The sequence below is a fragment of the Cupressus sempervirens genome, chromosome 10 (assembly GCF_028749045.1).
Source record: "Cupressus sempervirens isolate cs-2001-9-10 chromosome 10, ASM2874904v1, whole genome shotgun sequence".
NCBI classification, from domain to species: Eukaryota; Viridiplantae; Streptophyta; class Pinopsida; order Cupressales; family Cupressaceae; genus Cupressus; species Cupressus sempervirens.
Window position 1 is genome coordinate 789,314,894 of NC_143127.1, and position 18,778 is coordinate 789,333,671.

The 18,778-nt window shown below is 33.3% G+C and overlaps 1 long non-coding RNA gene across 1 annotated transcript in view; it reads left to right on the top strand.

Moving 5' to 3' along the window:
* LOC149536273 (uncharacterized) overlaps positions 1-7,813 on the top strand; it is a 40,965-nt gene extending 33,152 nt beyond the window's left edge. The window contains exon 3 of the long non-coding RNA XR_016357254.1: positions 7,683-7,813. This is a non-coding gene — a long non-coding RNA (uncharacterized LOC149536273). The remainder of the gene's footprint in view (positions 1-7,682) is intronic.
* Positions 7,814-18,778: the final 10,965 nt, after the last annotated feature.

Below are 18,778 nucleotides of genomic sequence, written 5' to 3' on the forward strand. Positions count from 1 at the left end.
TAAATGACTTAAGTGTGTAGACACTCATTAGTCAAAACCAATCTGAGATCAACAATCTCCCCCTTTGACATGAGTGTCAAAAACACTTGGTCATGCATTGATATCCTTATTCTTTGACTTATGTAGAAAATTTCAAAATCTTGTAACATCTTATACCTCAAAATCTTATACTCCCCCTGAGTTGTTAGATCTGGTTCTGTATCTTATACTCTTACTGAGTAGATATGTCTCAATAGATACTCTTTTACTTTCTTGCTCCCCCATGCTCTGCTCTTACTCTATCTTAGTTGATACTCTTTCTCTCCCTTTGCTAAGCTGACTTTCTCCCCCTTTGCTTAACTCTCTTTTATCTCCCCCTTTTCGACACTAATGTCAATGGGCTATATACTGATAGTGTGTTTGTCCAAGAAAAATTTATGGACCTCAAGAATAATTTTAAGAGCTACATCACAATTGTCACAAGCTACCTCCAAAGACTTAATTTGGATAGCTAGCTCGACAGCAAGGTGAACTAGGTCGTCTAATGTAGAAAGATTGGGGTCTTTCTTCATAAGAGTTTCTACATAGCCTAACTCCTTGTGCAAAATCTCCATCTGAGCAGTCAATGTGGTTTAGATGCTAATTAGTTTGGCCCTTATGATGGCTTTATCTACAGATAATGCTACTAACTGACTCTAGGTTTGCAATAAGGTTCTGAAGTGTTTCTCACTTTGAGCTAGAGTCATAGGCAATTTTGCACCTGATGCATTAATTTTACTTTCCAAGCTCAAAATATGACTTCTTATCTCTTGTGTGAAGAGTATAGGATTACATAGTTTGGCATATAATGAGAAAATGTTCTCAAGTACCTTCTTCACACTTTCTATCTTAGTTGCCAATGCAACTTGTGTAAGTGCTATATCACTTGATATTTTCTCATTCACTTTACTTTAAAATTTCTTTTTAGACCATTCTAATAATTTTGTATTAGTATCAAGGTCTGTATCACTTACCTTTACCATTATATTTGTCAATTGTTCAATAAGTGGCTTGGTTTCATCTAGAGTAGGTACATTGAATGCATCTAGGAAGATGTCTTTAATATCAAGCAAAGCTTGCTTCTGCCTATGCTCCCTTCTAACCAATTCTTGATTTTTTTTTCTAGCCAGGGCTTCTTGAAGTATACCCATCTACTCTATTGTCATTGTGACATAATCAAATTTTGGTAAAGCAATTTCTTCATCAAGGCTGACATCTCCATATGTTATTACCTCTTCTGCCTTTGATGAACTTGGACTCGACACTAAGAATTGTAAAGGTGTTGCATTTGTGCTCTACTTCTAAAGAGTGTGACTAGAAGGAGTGCTAGATTCTAGAAAAGTTACTTGTGCTTGAATTGTTGGAAGCTCCTTCAGCTTAGGTGTTAACTTGGTCTCTTCAAGCTTGTCCTTTTCTACCACAATGCCTTGAATTGCACCTTGAACTTCTAGTGGAGGTGCAGATAAATTTATATGACTTGTTTGACTATGCATATCAGTAGTGGCTTGAGTTTCCACTTTATCTTGTTTAACTATATCAACCTTTTCTAATAAAACTTCTAGTACTTTATCTAAAGGTTGTACATTAGTGACTTGGGGGGTGATGGTAGGTGGTTATAGTGTTTTCACCTCTTCCCTTGTAGTGTCAATTACTAATTTATGAATTGCATCTACACTCACTAATACAAGGTTGTCACACAATTTAGCCTATAGTGTAGATTGATCAACTATTTTTTCAAATCTTACTCTATTGGGGAATTATGTTCCAAGCAATGAGATCATAAACATCATTTACTATAACTACTTTAATATTTACATTTGTTGTTTTTTGAGGGTTGACATTTGGCAATTGTGTATCTTGTACACACTATTCTTCTTGTTGCTCTTTCTTAGTTGTTGCATGGTCATCTATATTCATTTTAGTACCTCCCTCAACTATGCCTTCATTATTATCATCTTCTTTATCATCTTTAACCTCAATAGGCTCTTGTTCTCCTTCTTTTACTATAGCTATCCCATATGTGACTTTCCACATCTATGTAGTCTTCTTTACAACATCTTCTATATTGTGTTGTAATATGTTGAAGGCTCTATATTTAGGAACAAATCTAACAACATATTTCTTTATGGCTTTGGAAATTTATTCCTTGCTAAGTTTAGGCATAACTTGAGCAAGTGATGTCTCTCTAATTTGTCTTTCTAATTTCAAACAATAATGTCATTTTTGTTCCACTTTCTCATATAAAATTTTAGGCATAGAGTTTGCAATCTCTAGTGGAGCTTTCTTAAAAATTTTGATCATCGCATATATTACCTCCTCCACTTGATTCTTTTCAACTTTTCCAAGATTATCAAAATCAATGTGAGAAAATCCTAATAAATCTGCATTATTTTTAACATTCTCACATAGGTTGTCTATAAAGATGGATTGTGACTCACCACTTGGAATTGGCTATTGTCATCAGATTTTGTTCTTTCCTCGTCAGATTCAACTTGAGCAATGTACTTTCTCCTTGGTCTTTTCAATGCTCCTCCTTCCTGCTCTATAGGTTTGGCTTTCTCTTTAGCCTTTTGTGTCGTAACACATGCACTAGCCCTTGTGGTAGGTGTTGTAGGTTTGGGTTGGCTAGGTTTAGCAACCTTCTTAGATCTTATGACTGTTTGTGCCTTAGCCTTTCTCTTCTTCTTATCAGTAAGAGAAGGTGCTTCCTTGGCTTCTTCTTCCTCGACACCTTCTACAATTTATGTCTCTTCCTCTTGCTAATCTTCACCCTTTCCTTGTGTCAATGTAAGGGGTGCTTGAATCTGATTGTCTTCTTCATCTTCATCCTCTTCCTCTTCATCCTTTTCTTGCTCAACACCTTCACCAAATTTTTCTTTCAACTTCTTTACTAATTTCTCCTTCTTCTTGATGATAGAAGTGATCTTTAGTTCTATTGTAATCTTAGACTTGGCCATCTCACAATTACCAAATGTTTTGGCATTTCTATCTATATCTTCTACAAGTAATGTTGTTATTGCTGCAAAGGCCTCATCTACATTAATTTCATATCCTAATGGCCTTAGCTATCTTACTCTTGGAGTTACTGCTTGAACAAATGTATAGTCAACATCAACTAGGAAACAAACATCATCATAATGTTTTTCCACTAATGATACTAGAATCCTCAATCTCTTGGTCATTACTAACTCAAAATTTTCACCTAATTGTTCAATGAACTCTCCTATTTGAACTGCCATAGACTTGTTTTTCTTCCATGCCATAGTGCCAAATGTAGGAAATGTGTTCTGAACATAGAAGAACATACATATCAAAATAGATCCAAATTTGCACCGAGCACTCTTTGTTCTCCTTATTGCTCCTAGGTTTTCAATCAATTGTCGTAGCTATAGCTCGACAAGATCATATGTATGATCCTTCTTCACAATCTTGTAACCTACATCTACTGCAATATAGGGTACACTATTCAATCAGCTTGATTGGTAAAACTTATGTGCAATTACCCTTACTTTAAACTCTATCAGAGGATCTATGATGGTATCTATTGTCATCCCCCTCTTATCCCATACAACCCCTATGTTCTTCTCAATAACATCTTTATATTCGCTCCTCAAAGTCTTAGGCCAATCTAGGGTTGGATACCCTCTTACCCTATGGATTATTCTTTTGATGATTTTCATTGGCCCATTGTCTAAACATGGTGAACTATCATGAATCCTACTCAAAACAATTTTGATCCATTCAATTTTGAAAACAATTGGAAAATATAGCGCAAGAGTTAAACCCTTTCTTCTCTATAATTTTAAATTCTTCCCTTAACACATCATTTTTACATAGTTTATCATATGCTTCTCTTATTTCCATGTCACCAATACTCCCAATTTTATAATTGTAGCACCTTCTAACATCCTGAATCATTAGAACTTTTAGTGGTATCATGGATAGCGCACCAAAGGGATCCTATTTGTATGCAATGTCTGGTATGGCTTTGAAAATAGGTTGTTTTACTTCATTGCTGACCAACTAAACATTCAAAACCCCTTTCCCTCTACTTCTTTTGCCTTTGAAGATGCAAAACTAGGGTTTATGAAAATAGAAACAATGTAGCTTGACAATCGATAAATACCTTGTAAAATCTGGCGAAATGATGTCAAATAGCTGTTCAAAATATTTTGTAATTGCTTTGGATGGAATTTTTTGATTGCCTTTAGCTCTCCTTGTTCTTTCTCAATTTTGAATTATGTAAAATGAGCATAAAATCAATCAAATACCCCTTTAAAGTACTACAATTAATGTTGACTGCTTACACAGCTGTAAGCTCAGCATCAACCAATTTCTAGCTCACTCGACATCCACTAGTCTTTTCATTCATTTGGCAACCATTACAAGATTGACATCAACTATCTAGTCTATTAGCTTAGCATCGTCAAGCATTTCACTTAGAAACCATAGAAAACTTTTCATGCTTAGCAGTAACATGAAAAACTTAAAGATTTTTCCTTGATTCCTAATAACATCTTGCATCATTGTTCATGGTTATGTAATATTTTCAGTACTAAATCTTTTTTGGAACTGATGTATGATATAACTTTTAAATATCAGTCCCACATACCTCTTGATTGTTTAGTTTGATGAGGTGTGATCAGCTAACCCATTGGGTGAAGTGATCCCTTGTCCACTTGATGTGTTTCAATCCTCCTTTTTCTTCTATGTCTTGTTCATTTCATTTTTGACATTTCAACATCTATGTAGTGCCTGCCCCTAGCTCACATTTTTGTTATCATTGTTGAATTCTTTTAGGCCAGTTTTATGCTCGATGTTTAGTAGCATTACTTTCAGATTATCAGATATTGTTTTACATTCAGTTGATTATATGATGAGATTACTTGGTACTCTATATTTCATATATGTATTCATGATTATTCAGTGTTTTCAGTTATTGATGATGATTAGTTAGATGGTTTATTATCCTATGTATTTTCTTATGGATACTTACCCCATACTTGCATGTGTACGGTGTGCATATTTTTTTTCTTTATGTATGGTGTTTCTGATGTGGTTAAGGAAGGGAGTCATGGTCACCTGCTAGTCAGGATCTACACGATGCACCACTTCCTACCATTGCATGTTTAGCTTAGTATATATTGTGTATGTACATGCATGGATTTTATGTAGGTTGTAGGTATCCGGTATCAACTTTTCTAAATTGCCAGGATGAGCATACCCTATTGCATTATCTCAATGGTAAGAGAGGAGATAAATTCTTAAGTCCAAATCCTAAACCTTTAAGCCATTTGTCCTAATTGAAAATTAGGACAAGTATTCGAGTTGAGTGCCCTCCAAATGTGTTGACTGATGTCAATTCGTGATTATAACCTTTTAGTTTGATTTTGTATGTGGTTTTCTATGATGGGTTTTTCGTATTTTGTTATATGAGTCTTTGGTCTATTTTCTATTAATTAAGTCTAATTAAAAGGTTAAAATTAATGATTTAATTTAATGGAAAATTATTATGATATTTTAATAATTAATTATATCTAATTAATTGAAAAATTAATTATATCTAATTAATTGAAAAATTAATTAAATAAAAGAATTAAATTTGAAGATAAAAGTTATAGGATAAATTTTAGAACGTGATAACATTTATTTAATTTAATAATAATATATTTAGAGTTCATTTTTAAATTAATGCTAAATATTATTATTATTTAAGTTAATAAATATTTAATCAATTAAGTTTAAAAAATTAATTAAAAAGTGAAAATATAATAAAAAGTTTTAAGTTTGCATGATTTATGCACGAGATTAAAATATAATAAATTAATTAATAAGATACAACAAGTAAATTTAATAAGAGTTGCATAATGTGTGCATGATATTAAATTTAATTAATTAATTAAAATGAAGTCAAGTGGAAATTTAATAAAGTTATTTAATAATGCAATTAACGTGCATGGAAATGATAAAAGAAAGATTAATAAAAGTTGATTTAGAGTTTAAGTCTTGGAGCAAGGAGTCCTCTTGGGTCAACACACAATTAATGCCCTGATTTGAGGAGAGAACTCCTTATCACCAATTGAAGGATTCATTTTTGAGGGAAGATTTTGGAGGAACTTGGAGACAAGTTTTGGAAGCGAATTTTAGAAGTAGAATTTTGGGAAAATTTTCAAAGAGAAGTTTTTGGACAAAAGAGAATTCTTTCACAGATCTTCTAGGCATCATGATTTAGCATTAGAACCAGGTAGGTTCTTGAGTTTTATGCACCCAGTTAGAATTATGTTATTTAAATAAATTATGTCTTCTTCATGACTGTGAATTTGAGTGTTTATATATCATTACAATGAATCCTTCAATCTTGTAATTTTTTGGAAATCCTAATATGCATGTTGATTCCTTCTGTGTGCAAAGAGATCAAGGGAAAATTCAATTTGAAACCCCCTTTCGTAGATTAAAGAATTTTAGCCTGTTTATTTAGGAAGAATTTGAAATAAAAGAAAATTTTCAAATTAGAAATTTGATTGATTTGTTCTTGATGATGTCATGTTGTGACATGTTTGACTTGACCATTTTGGAGTCTTCGATCAGTATTATTTTGGGATACTTTATGGTTGCTCATTGAGAACCGATGGATATTGTGAGTAATCATTTGATGCCTTTCAGTTGCTCATTAAGAACTATTGTGATTATTATGATTATCTTTTGGTGCTTTCTAGTTGCTCGCGGAGAATTGGTGTGATTATTATGGATTCTCTTTATGATGCTTTCTAGTCAATTGTATAGGACTGAGGTGATTTATATGATTATTGATTTGTGCTTTAATGAGCCTACGGTAGGTTATCTACTTGTAGCATCAGGAAGTGGCTTGCAATGGGGGTTGGGGCCCTAAGTGGCTATTAGGGTAACTCATTGTAAGTTGTTTTAATAAGTGAAAGCATTACACTAAATGGGGATTAAAATGAACCTAATAAGATAATTGTATGTTCTCGCCCATGCCTCAAGTGCTAGTATAAACTAGGATGGGAGTAGAGAGAATGCTTGGTTGCGACCTTGCATTTCATAGTATGCCTTATCAGTACAAGAGGATACTAATGGCCGCATAGGGATCACTAAGGACCCTGGAGTCCTATGCTAACTGCCAGGGTAACTTCTACATGATTCATGTGATGACAATTGCCCGCTTACATGGTAGATTCCTATGTGTCTTGTGTGCCTCTGGGTCTAGATGTCGATCTATGTTGGAACCTTTGAGTTAGATTGCTTTTAAGATTTCTTGGACTTAGAGAGTACTTGTGTTATGTGGTTTGATATCATGTTTGGGACTTGGGACTAACTCCTCAATGCGGTGGGAGTGGGCCATTTAGGTTCCACACAGTCGGGCGATAGTGCTTTTTACTCTTACCATTGAGATCCATCATAGTCACCATGACTGGAGCTTCTTGGGATGCTTGTTTATCATGTTCAAGTGATGTTATTTATTGATGAATTTCTTCATATTGATGAATAGCATGTGATAGGTGATGTCATGTGCTTGTAGGATCATCTTATGTTGTATTCTTGTATGTTAGATTTCCTTATGCTTATGTTGTAGTATGTTTAGGAGTGACGTCCCTAATTACTATAGTACCAACAATCTATTTAATGGCTTGGGATGTTACGCACAGGGAATGGCTAGGGCCAATGATGGTCTAATGATGCTATTAACAGTTGGGAGGAACCACACACTTAGTTAGTTGTGTTTTATGATGGATAGTTGTATTTCATGTTGGATGTTATATCTTTTATGATAGATGGATGTATCATGTATAGTGGATGGTTTCATTTATTTTACTATACTTTGTAACATGGATTTGAGGAGGATGATGTATCTTTATTTCTACATATGTATATTCTTTTAGCCCTTCATACCCTGTGACATGTACAGTGGATGATTGAGCATTCCAAATTAATTTTCCAAGAGTCATTTGGAATAAATGTATAATATGGACTTTGGACTCTATAATTATTCTTTCATGTGGATGTGGTGGTTGTTAGACTTAGTGTTAATTAGATTTATATGTAATTCAACGTCATGGGATCCTTAAGGAATGTAACTTGTTATGTATGCTTATAGTTGATGTATTTTATTGCTTCCACTACTGTGTGTTTGATGTGAATGGTTTATATTTCATGTTTAAAAAAATATGTCACCAAACTTAGTAAAACTTTAGGTTATTTCTTTTGGGTCCCTTGGCGGGGCATTACAATTTGCCCTGCCTTTTCCTTTATTGAACTCATAACTTGGTGCCTTTGACCTTGTTCGATAATATCGATTGATGTGACCAATCTTCAAACAACTAAAACATGTGGTTTGACTCAACCACCTTTTGTAGTCACTTCTAAAGTGCGTTTTAATACAATTCTCAGGAACATGTCCATACTCTTGAAAACAATGACAACTATACCTTGTATTATAATCCCAGTTATAAGAGTTGCCATAGTTCTTTACCTTTGTTTGCCTATTTGATGGCCACATAGATTTTGATCGGCACTCAAAAGCTCTATGTCCATACTTCTGACAATTATAACAATATCCTTTAAGTCTTTACGTGTGCATGGTCTTTGTTTTGCATTCATGTGCTTGATGACCTTGTTTGTTGCACTTATGACAATGAACCATGTTCTTATGCTTAAAATTTTGATCTATAGTCTTACTCCTGCACACATTAGCAGTGTGTCCTTTCTTACCATAATTATGACAAGTAGGTTTGGAGTTCTTACCTTTCTTACTCCTTTCTTCCACACTTTTCAATGACTCTCCTTCTTTAGTACTTGTGTATCCCAGTCTAGATGTATCATTATCAAGTTTAGGGGATCTCATTAATTGTTCAAAATATTTGATGGCTTCACTTGGTTTATTGAAACTTTTGCCAAATTCCATTTCCTTTTTTAGGTCGTTAATCAATTGCTCATTCTACAACTTCAATGTTGTTATCTCAATGTCCTTGACATTCAACTCATAGTTTACATTCATCATTTGACTCAAAGTATCCAATTGCATGTTAGAAATCTTAGCTCTAATGATTTCTCTTCCAGTTTTTTGGTCAAAAATCTTTTGTCATCTTCAATCATGACTTTGCCTTCCACAACTTTCTTTTTCTGTTTAGTCACCTCACACAGTAGTATAGCTTGTGATTCTTGCTCTAACTTGAGATTTATGATTTCTTCAACTTGGGTTTTGTTCTTTCTCATTAGATCTGCAACTACTACAAAAAATTCATTGGAGTCTCCATTAGCAAATATCTTAGCAGTGTCTGTCTCTTTGTATTATGTGTCATTCTCCTCAATAGCAATTTCATTTCATTTCTTTAAGTCTTCTCTTGCTTCATCTAGTTGATGTAGAATGAGTTGTATTTCAATTCCCTGATTCTCAATGATCTTTCCCAACTTGTAGACTTCCATTTCTAAGATCCTTCCTCAAAGTTGCAAAGCTTCTCTTTTAGAGAACTGAACTTTGATACTAATTGTTGGAATTACAATAGGAAAGGTAAACTTCCAGGGGGGATGAATCAATAGTTCAAACTTTGACCCATAAAACATTTACCACACACCCATGTCATACATTCAATAAGTAAACTAAAATACCATGTAAAGGATGCACATCTAAATCATGTAAAAAAGTAAGCATTCACACATATATGACACCAAATATGATTACCCAGAAATCCTCCAATGAGAAGGTAAAAATGGGGTGGAGATGACACCCACAAATCTTCACTACTACAATAACAAAGTGTATCCAATGGAGGTTACATGTTTGATCATGATACATGATCTACCCTGTGAAAGGTCTACCTCATTAAAGGCTTACAAAGATTGTCAAGGCTTACCCTATTAAAGGATTTCAACACTTTGTTAAAAGTGTGACTTGCTAAAGGACTTTAACTCATAATTAAGTGAGCACCTTGTTAGAGGATTTCAATACAACCTATTAGGACTACTTTGTTAAGGGATTTAACTGATTCACCTATTAGAATGACTCGACATTGATCCTGCAGTTAGCACTCAATTGCTTGATGATAGATCACCTCTAAACTAATATATCCTTGATTCTTCTTGATCAGATGCTTCTCTTCTATTCACTCTTCCATTTCTCTATTTTTGTTTAAAATGATTCTACAATGCAATTTCAAATCACAATTCCTTAGTCACCATGAATGCTTTGTTTGCACATGCAAACTTCTCTCTTCACTCCTTCCACACACATATGAAGGTCAGGGTTTGTCCTCCTTAAGAAGACCTTGGTGACTTAGGGTTAGGTGTGAATCAACGACTGTGTTTCATCCATTTTTCCATTTCAACCTTCCATTTACTTGATTGGATGCATGTCCTTCATAGGGATTCCAACTTAAGATTTGTCCTTATCACCAAAATATCATAATTCAATCTTTAAGTTAGCTCAAAAATGATTTACATAGTAGTTTGTGCCATTATAAACAACTATGACAAAATTGTGTTACTTGGCATCTAAAGTCTTTGATATTGGACATATACTAATTTTTGCACTATGACTCAGCATCTAAATAACTCGACATGCACTACTTGCTCGACTCTTGTATCACTCAACACTTGAGTGACTTGGCACATGAGTGACTCGACACTCACTATGGACTCAACATGCTCAATTTTACACATGTTGTGCTCGACATGTACCACTTGTTCGACATGAACTAAGTAAATGACTTAAGTGTGTAAAAACTCATTAGTCAAAACCTATCTGAGATCAACATCAACAAATGTGGATGAGACTCAGTTGGAAACCTTTGCATAGATGGATAACTCAATCATATAAGCTCACATGATTATTTACCTTACAAGCACACCTAAGAAATTCAAAATATAGAATTTCACCGAGACTACCACTATCTGAATCCTCCTCTAGTGTAGCTAATTGTTGTCATTATAATATTCAAAACATGCATTGGAACACTTCGGTTTGGCTACTCCTCATGAAGATTTTTGTATTCTGCTGGTGGAACATAGCAAACTTATACTCTCAACTTCTAGGAAGTTGCTTTGATTACTTTGTGTCTTATGGATTCATTGACTTTGTGAAATGTCCAGCCCAAGTTTTGTTGAAATTCTCAATATACAAAAAATGTTGCCAGGATGGTAAGTTAAGTTGGTGATAATGAGAAGGAAACTCTAATGACATCTATATTTCAACCTATATTGGAAAATGAAGCTAGAATATTAATAATAGACATAACACCAGAGAGAAAAATGAAGCTCAAAAAGAGGATACTAGGTAAAAGTCAACAACTCAAAATGTTGTGGTAAACCTCAACAACTCAAGATTCTGCTAAGTGGTTCAAGAGGTTCAAACTTTTCATTGATCCATATTTTTTACTTGTTTCAAGTACTAGTATTGTTTACAAACATTGAAATTTTGTCAAAGCATGCATGAGACAAAACTTAATGATAAAATACATAGTTGAAATAGTTTCTAAACATACAAATACTCTTTGTAAAAAAAATGCAAAGAAGTATCAAAATCAATAAAAACAACTTCAGCAATCACCACATAGAAAATAAACTCACTTTGACCCCCAAAGTCTACTTTTACTTGTGTCATTATAACCCAGGTTCCAATCCTCTCATTTGTGTAACAAGTTACACAGTATTTCACACCAATAGGAATGCCCCTTGTGTTTAACAATAATGTCTTGCTTTCTTGTATTGCTTTTTATAAATAATAAAATATGGTTTGTATATACAATGTACAAATCATTCAAATGTACCAAAAACAGACTCCCAAACTAGCCTATAACCTCCCCAAAGGTTAACCAAGAAAAATTAAATAAAAATTAGCTAAGAAACTAAATTTTGCAAAAAGAAAATCAAATCCTACAAACCTGTACTCTAAAATCCAGGCATGAGATTCTTCTCATGCCAATTTTTCTTTTCTCTTATATATTGAAAAATATAAATTAAGTTTCTATAAATACCTGAAAATGAGAAGATAGTATGTGTCTCTCTCCCATGTGTGAGTTGTGCTACAATTTCTATAATGCCTCTAATCCCTCCTATTCTTCCTCACGTGTCAAAATGAAGCTCAAAGTCCCCATTATCTAGATAATTTAGATGACTAATTATCATACATACAAGATGAATTCTGTTATTTCTCAGCCTAGTAATCAAATTTGTTGGCATAGTTCACCAAATTTAATAGTTTCTGAATACAATTAATATATTTTTGTTACATCAACAACAATATTACTAATTGGTTCCAGTCATGCATTCAATCTTATACCAATAATGTTTATTAGCCTAAATAATTTTGTCTATTTTTAAAAAAAAAGATATAATGTTTGAGTAGAATAAAAATACTTCTTAATGAAAGATAATTTATGACGCATTTTGTAACTCGTTTTCTTAAATTTCTTGAAAAGAAATGATGTCCATTTTGTAGATAAAAGAAATGAAGTGAAAAGGGCATTTGTGCAATGGAAAGGGCATCAGTTATGTACTGATTCAAAGTCATAGAAAATCACATTTATAAAAATATGTAATGTTTGGCATTGATAGAGGTATGGAGCAATAGAAACTATAGGTAAATAGTAGGCACCAGCTGAAGAAATATAAATTCAAAAGTTGCCAGGGTAGTGCATTGCAAGGGTATAATCACATGAGAAAAGGAAATGCAGAAGACACCTACTATGGGCCATGCAAAAAACAAGTAGATATGTTGCCACTACTTGCCACGACCTTCTGAGACATACAACATGCAGAATCCACCTACTATATGGGCTGCACAAAGAGCATGTGGACTTCTTGCCATTGCTTGTAGCCACCTGGAAAACTATTTTTTCCCAATTTTGGGTAGAGAAAATAAAAAATACTTCCCATAAAATGATAGTGAACCAATGATGGGACAAGAAATTTTAAAGAAAAAAATAAATTTTAATAGAAAATAGCCAGAGAGCATACTTTTATGGGATTGATTTTGTAGTTTCACGATTTCTAAGCAAAGATTTATTGGAAGAAGTTGGGTGAAAACATTAGTCATTGCCTTTAGGCAACAGGGACTAATAATAATGATGATAAAAGAGTAACTAATTATTTCTTAGGAGTTATGCTTTTGTTCCTAACAAATAGTGATTGGTTTTATATATTTGAAGGAAAGTCAATAATTATGGTATAAATAATTAAGTTACTTGTTATTAGTTCCAAGAACTATGGCAGGAGGCTTTCATGTTAATTGATGATTAAACTAAATATCACTAGCCAATTGTATTTTAGCTCTTTCTTATAGTTGTTCTATAATTACTTATTCCTTGGATGAAGTTGCATGCTCTTTAAGAACAATATTAATTTAAAGTTTTATAATATACTATTATTGGATGCATTAATGGTTGCAGAATGTCAAGTAAGATTTATATGTTCCCAATGGAAGTGAACACACTCCTTTTAAGACATTGCCTCAAGCTCTACAAAATTGCACAGGAAACATTGTCTACTAGTTTTTGAAGTTCATTGTCCCTATAGAGAATGCATGGATGAACATTCAACAATTTAATGTTCATTTTTTCCATACAAGTAAGAGGTGGATTTATTAGAAATAATTGACTCAAATGTTCAAGATTCTTCATTCCTTGTCCTTGTCTTGGCTACATAATAACATGATCTTCTATCCAAGCAAATCCAAGTGTGATGGTGGTACTGAATAGACCCAAGTTGAGCATCACTCTAGGCATGTAGAACATAATACACCATGTTGTGAAGATGGGGGAGCCTATGGACTTGTGAATCAAATCATATACCAAAAGCATCATTCGTTGTGTTGCTCCTTACCCTCCTGTCAATCTATTTGTGCAACTCAATGTTGAGCACTAATCTCATCAAGAGTTGGCATGAAACAAAAGTTGAAGTTGAAAATCCTATAAAGAAAAAAAATAAGGATGAAACCTTGTGCATAAAAAATTATAGCAGTGCCTACAATATAAATGGGAAATTGGGGCTTAATACAAATATTTTCTATGGTTAGTAGCACAGTATTTGTGGTCATTTTCTATTTTGAACTCAATTTCTTTTAAAAGCCCTAATTAGGAAATGGCAAAGCACTATCTTGTTTGTCACAATAATTGGAAGATATTTAGAAGTGCACCAACCAAACTTTGACAACCATGATAAAATGGCAGAGATCATCAAATGACCTTCATATTCCAAATTATTGTTCAACACTAATCTCATCAAGAGTTGGCATGAAACAAAAGTTGCAGTTGAAAAGCCTATAAAGAAACAAATGTGGATGAAACCTTGTGCACAAAAAATTATAGTAGTGCCTACAATATAAATGGGAAATTGGGGCCCAATGTAAATGTTTCCTATGGTTAGTAGCATGGTATTTGTGGTTGTCTTTTTTTTTGAACTCAATTTCTTTCAAAAACCCTAATTAGGAAATGACAAAGCACTATCTTGTTTGTGTTGGATATAATTGATTAATTCTGTATTGTCTTTGATGTTACACAAATGTCATACCATTATTAGTTAGTATATGCTAAGCTCACTCGAGCAGTGAAGATAGTTTTCTGTGTATACTGAGTGTTCTTGTGATTGCCTAATTCAGAAGGTAGTGTCTACCGAGTTCACTTAGGCATAAAAGGGAAGCCTGCAGAAGATGAGTGTTAACCAAGATCACTTGATTAATGAAGGAAAGTTGGATGGAACTAGTGCTAATCGAGCTCACTCGGTTGCCAAAGGATCTTCGTGAGTTTGCAGTATTAATCAAGGTTTTGTTGGTTAACACAAGAAATTGCTTCTGAATTAGTTTCTACTAAGTTGAGTCAGCTAACGAAGGATTTTCTTATTTTGGCATATCAAGCTCAATTGATTTATCTATTGGTTCTAGTTGACTGAGGTGATGAATACTAATTATTCTAAGTTGTATTTGGGCCGACTTGACAATATAAAAGATATAAGTACAAGGTCAAGTTGTGGATTCAAAAAGTGTGCAAGTGAAGATGTGATGAATGTATTGAAGATTTAATGATGAAGAAAGGAAGTAAATTTGAATGATAAGCAAAATATCCTTGTGGAGCAAAAAGCTATATTTGATCAGGAGGGATCAAGTACAAGCCATAACAGAGATCTGTAATCAGCAATTCAGTTGCATTTAGATTAGGTCATCTCATTGTTAATCTCTAACCATTGTAGCAGTGATCTAAATCTCCTAACAGAGTTGACTTACCAACTATTTGTAAATCCTCTATCAAGGTGGTAGTTCTATTGAATTGTCTCAAGACCTCTAACAAGGCCACTCCTAACAAGGTGATTAAATCCTTTAATAGGGTCACACCTAACAATGTGTTTTGTAACCTTTAAGAAGGTTGGCTCCTAACATGGCTCACTTTAGAAGAGTGAAATAGTAACTAGTTGCAATTGGTGTTTTTTCCCCAAATGGGGTTTCTACATTAAATCCTAGTGTCAAATGTGTTCATGCTATTTTCTTTATGGGTTTGAAACTAAGTTAAAGTAAAGGTAATCATAGATAACATCTAAAGTTTTCATGTTAAGCATTTACCAAGTACATTCAGTAATTACCAAGTTACAACATTTTATGTATGTTTACCGAGCATTACCAATATATGGGATTTATTTTTGTAGTAACTGATAAATCCTTCCCCTCTCAATTACTCCTCTTATATTTCCAAAAATTGGTATTAGAGCTTTTGGTGCTTGCAAAGAAAGTTTCAAGGACCTAAGCTAAAGATCAAGATTTCTTACAGAAGAGAGATCCTCAAGTTGAACAGAGACAATTTTGTAACATGGCAAGGACTTATGAGGTTACATTTGGCTACTATCAATGACTCCGGATGCAAATATCTTGACACTGAATACAAGACTCCCACTAGAACATTATCTATTGAAGATATTGCTGAAAAGAAGAATCACAACATCATGATGATTGATATTGCATCTACTCTTAGTTATGCTAAATTTGATGAAGTCAAAGACTGCAGGATAGCTTATGAGATGTGGATCAAACTAAAAGACATATATGGAGGAGATGACAACGTAAGAAGAACTAAGGCTAAAAGTGTTAGCTCAGTCATTTTGATCATATGAAAATGAAAGAAGATGAGAACATTGCAAAATATATAGAAAGAATCAAAGCAAGTGTAAGTGCAACCAAAGCATCTGTAGGAGATTGATGAGAAAATAGTTGTACGAAAGGTACTTAAAACTCTTCTTCCTATTTATGCAATTAGGGTATCTGCTATTCAAGAGATGAGATCTGATCCAAATAATAAAACATCTTTGGATGCTCTAGTTGGAAGGTTGACAACTTTTGAGTTAGATAACTTTGATAACTATTTTCCTAGTTCAAAGGTTACTGAGTTTGCTTTTAAAACTAAACTCTGACTCAAAGAAAAGGATAAGAAATCAAAGTCCAATCAATCAGGAAGTGAAGAAGAAGAATCAGAAGAAATTTTAGACAATGATCTTTAAATTTTTGAAGCCCTACTTACAAGGAAGTATTCCAAAGGTAGAGGAAAGTATAAAGGTAAAGTTCCTCTGATATGCTTTTCTCGTGAAGAAGTTGGTCACATTGTTGCAAGGTGTCCAAATAAAGAGATCAAAGATGAAAAGAAAAGCAATAAGCACAAAGGCAAGAAGGATTCTAAGAACTACAAGAACTATAAGGACAAAGGTAAGAAATCTTGTTTTATAGCTAAAGATTCTAATAAGAGTGAAGATGAAATGGTATATATTATTGTAAAAGATGAATCTAATGATGAAGATAAGATGACACTTATCTCTCATGTTAGCAAAAATGATATATGGATTATTGATAGTGGATGTTCACATCATATGACTAAAGACAAAACAAAATTTGAGCACATGGAATATTTTGATGGAGGTAGTGTAAGATTTGGAAACAATGAACCTTGTAACATAAAATGAAAAGGATGTATTTTATTGGCTAAAGAACTTGTATGTGACAATCTGTATTGAATTGAAGGACCAAAGCATAATATATTGAGTGTGGTACAATTGAATAACATTGGATTCAAGGTAGAATTCATGAATGGAAAGGCCAAATTATGGATGGAAAAAGTAATCTATTTTATCTTGATCTTTGTGATTATTCATGTTTTATTGCTCGAGTAGAAGAAAGTTGGTTATGGCACAAAAGGCTATGCCATGTAAACTTTACTAATCTAGTTAAGATAAGCAAAAATAAAAGAGTAAGAGGTATTCCTAGTTTGAAGAAGCCTGATATGGGTTTATGCAAGAATTGCCAAATTGGTAAGATGGGAAAGACTAATTTCAAAAGCAAAAACTATCAGTCAGAAGAAGTCTTAGAAATTGTTCATACAAATTTATGTCGACCTATTGGAATAGAGAATTACAATGGAGAAAAGTATTTCATTATTTTTGTTGATGACTATTCTAGAATGATGATTGTAATGTATCTAAAAGAAAAATTAGAATCCTTTCAAAATTTCAAGTGGTATCTGACAAGAGTAGAAAAAGAAATTGGTAAAAGGTTGAAATGTTTAAAATCAAATAGAGGTGGTGAATTTATCTCCAATGAATTTAATAATTTTTGCATTAAAAGAGGAATTAAAAGACAAGTATCAACCCCTAGTACACCACAATAGAATGGTATAGATGAAAGAAGAAGAAGATCTATCGTGGATTGTGCAAGAACATTGATGATTGAAAAGAATGTTGCTCTCAAATATTGGAAGGAAGCTATCGACATTGTTGGTTCATACCTTGAATAGAGTATAGTTGAAGAAAGAGTCAAACAAAACTCCTTATATACTATGGTATGGCTGCAAACCTAATGGAAGTTAATTGAAAGTATTTGGTAGCAAATGTTATATCTTGAAAGAACCTAGAAAAGGAAAATTTGATGTAAAAGGTGTTGAAGATATATTTCTAGGATACTCCTACAGAAGTAAAGCATACAAATGTTTAAATTTGTATACTCATAAAATAATAGAAAGTGCACATGTTATAATTGACGAGTTTACAAAAAAGAGTGAATAAGAAAGCAACAAGGAACTAGAAGATTACAAAAGATTTGTTTACTATGAACCTCATACCCTACCAAACCTATCTGAAAGAAAGGAGGCTTCATCTCTTGAGTCCCCAAAATCTCCAACAGTCATCGAGTTGCAGATATTGCAACCCAAGTCACAGTCAAAGGCTACCAAGCTAGTTTAAATCGAGTTTGATGGAACCGAGTCACAGACAGTGGAACCTAAGCTTGATACTAAAGTTCATGATGAAGAGAATGGAACTCATTAAAAACCCAAAGACCCTATGTTAGCAAGATATGTTAGAAGGCATCATGCACCTAATTAGATCATTGGAGATAAATCTGATGGAACAATGACAAACAATAAATTGAAAGGTACATGTGTACTTGTTGAATTTGAATCTAGAAATGTTAAAGATGCTTTGAAAAATGAAAGTTGGATTGAAGCAATGAATGAAGAAATATAACAGATAGAAAAGAACAAAACTTGGACTCTTGTTCCTAGATCCAAAGATAAGAATGTAATGTGGGTGTTCAAAAATAAGCTGAATCAAGAGGGAAAAGTTTCAAGAAACAAGGCAAAATTGGTATGTAAAGGTTATTCTCAAGAAGAAGGTATTGATTAAGGTGAGACTTTTTCTCCTATAGCAAGATTAGAAGGTGTTAGAACTTACTAGCATATGCAACACATAGATGATTTAAAGTGTATCAAATGGATGTTAAATA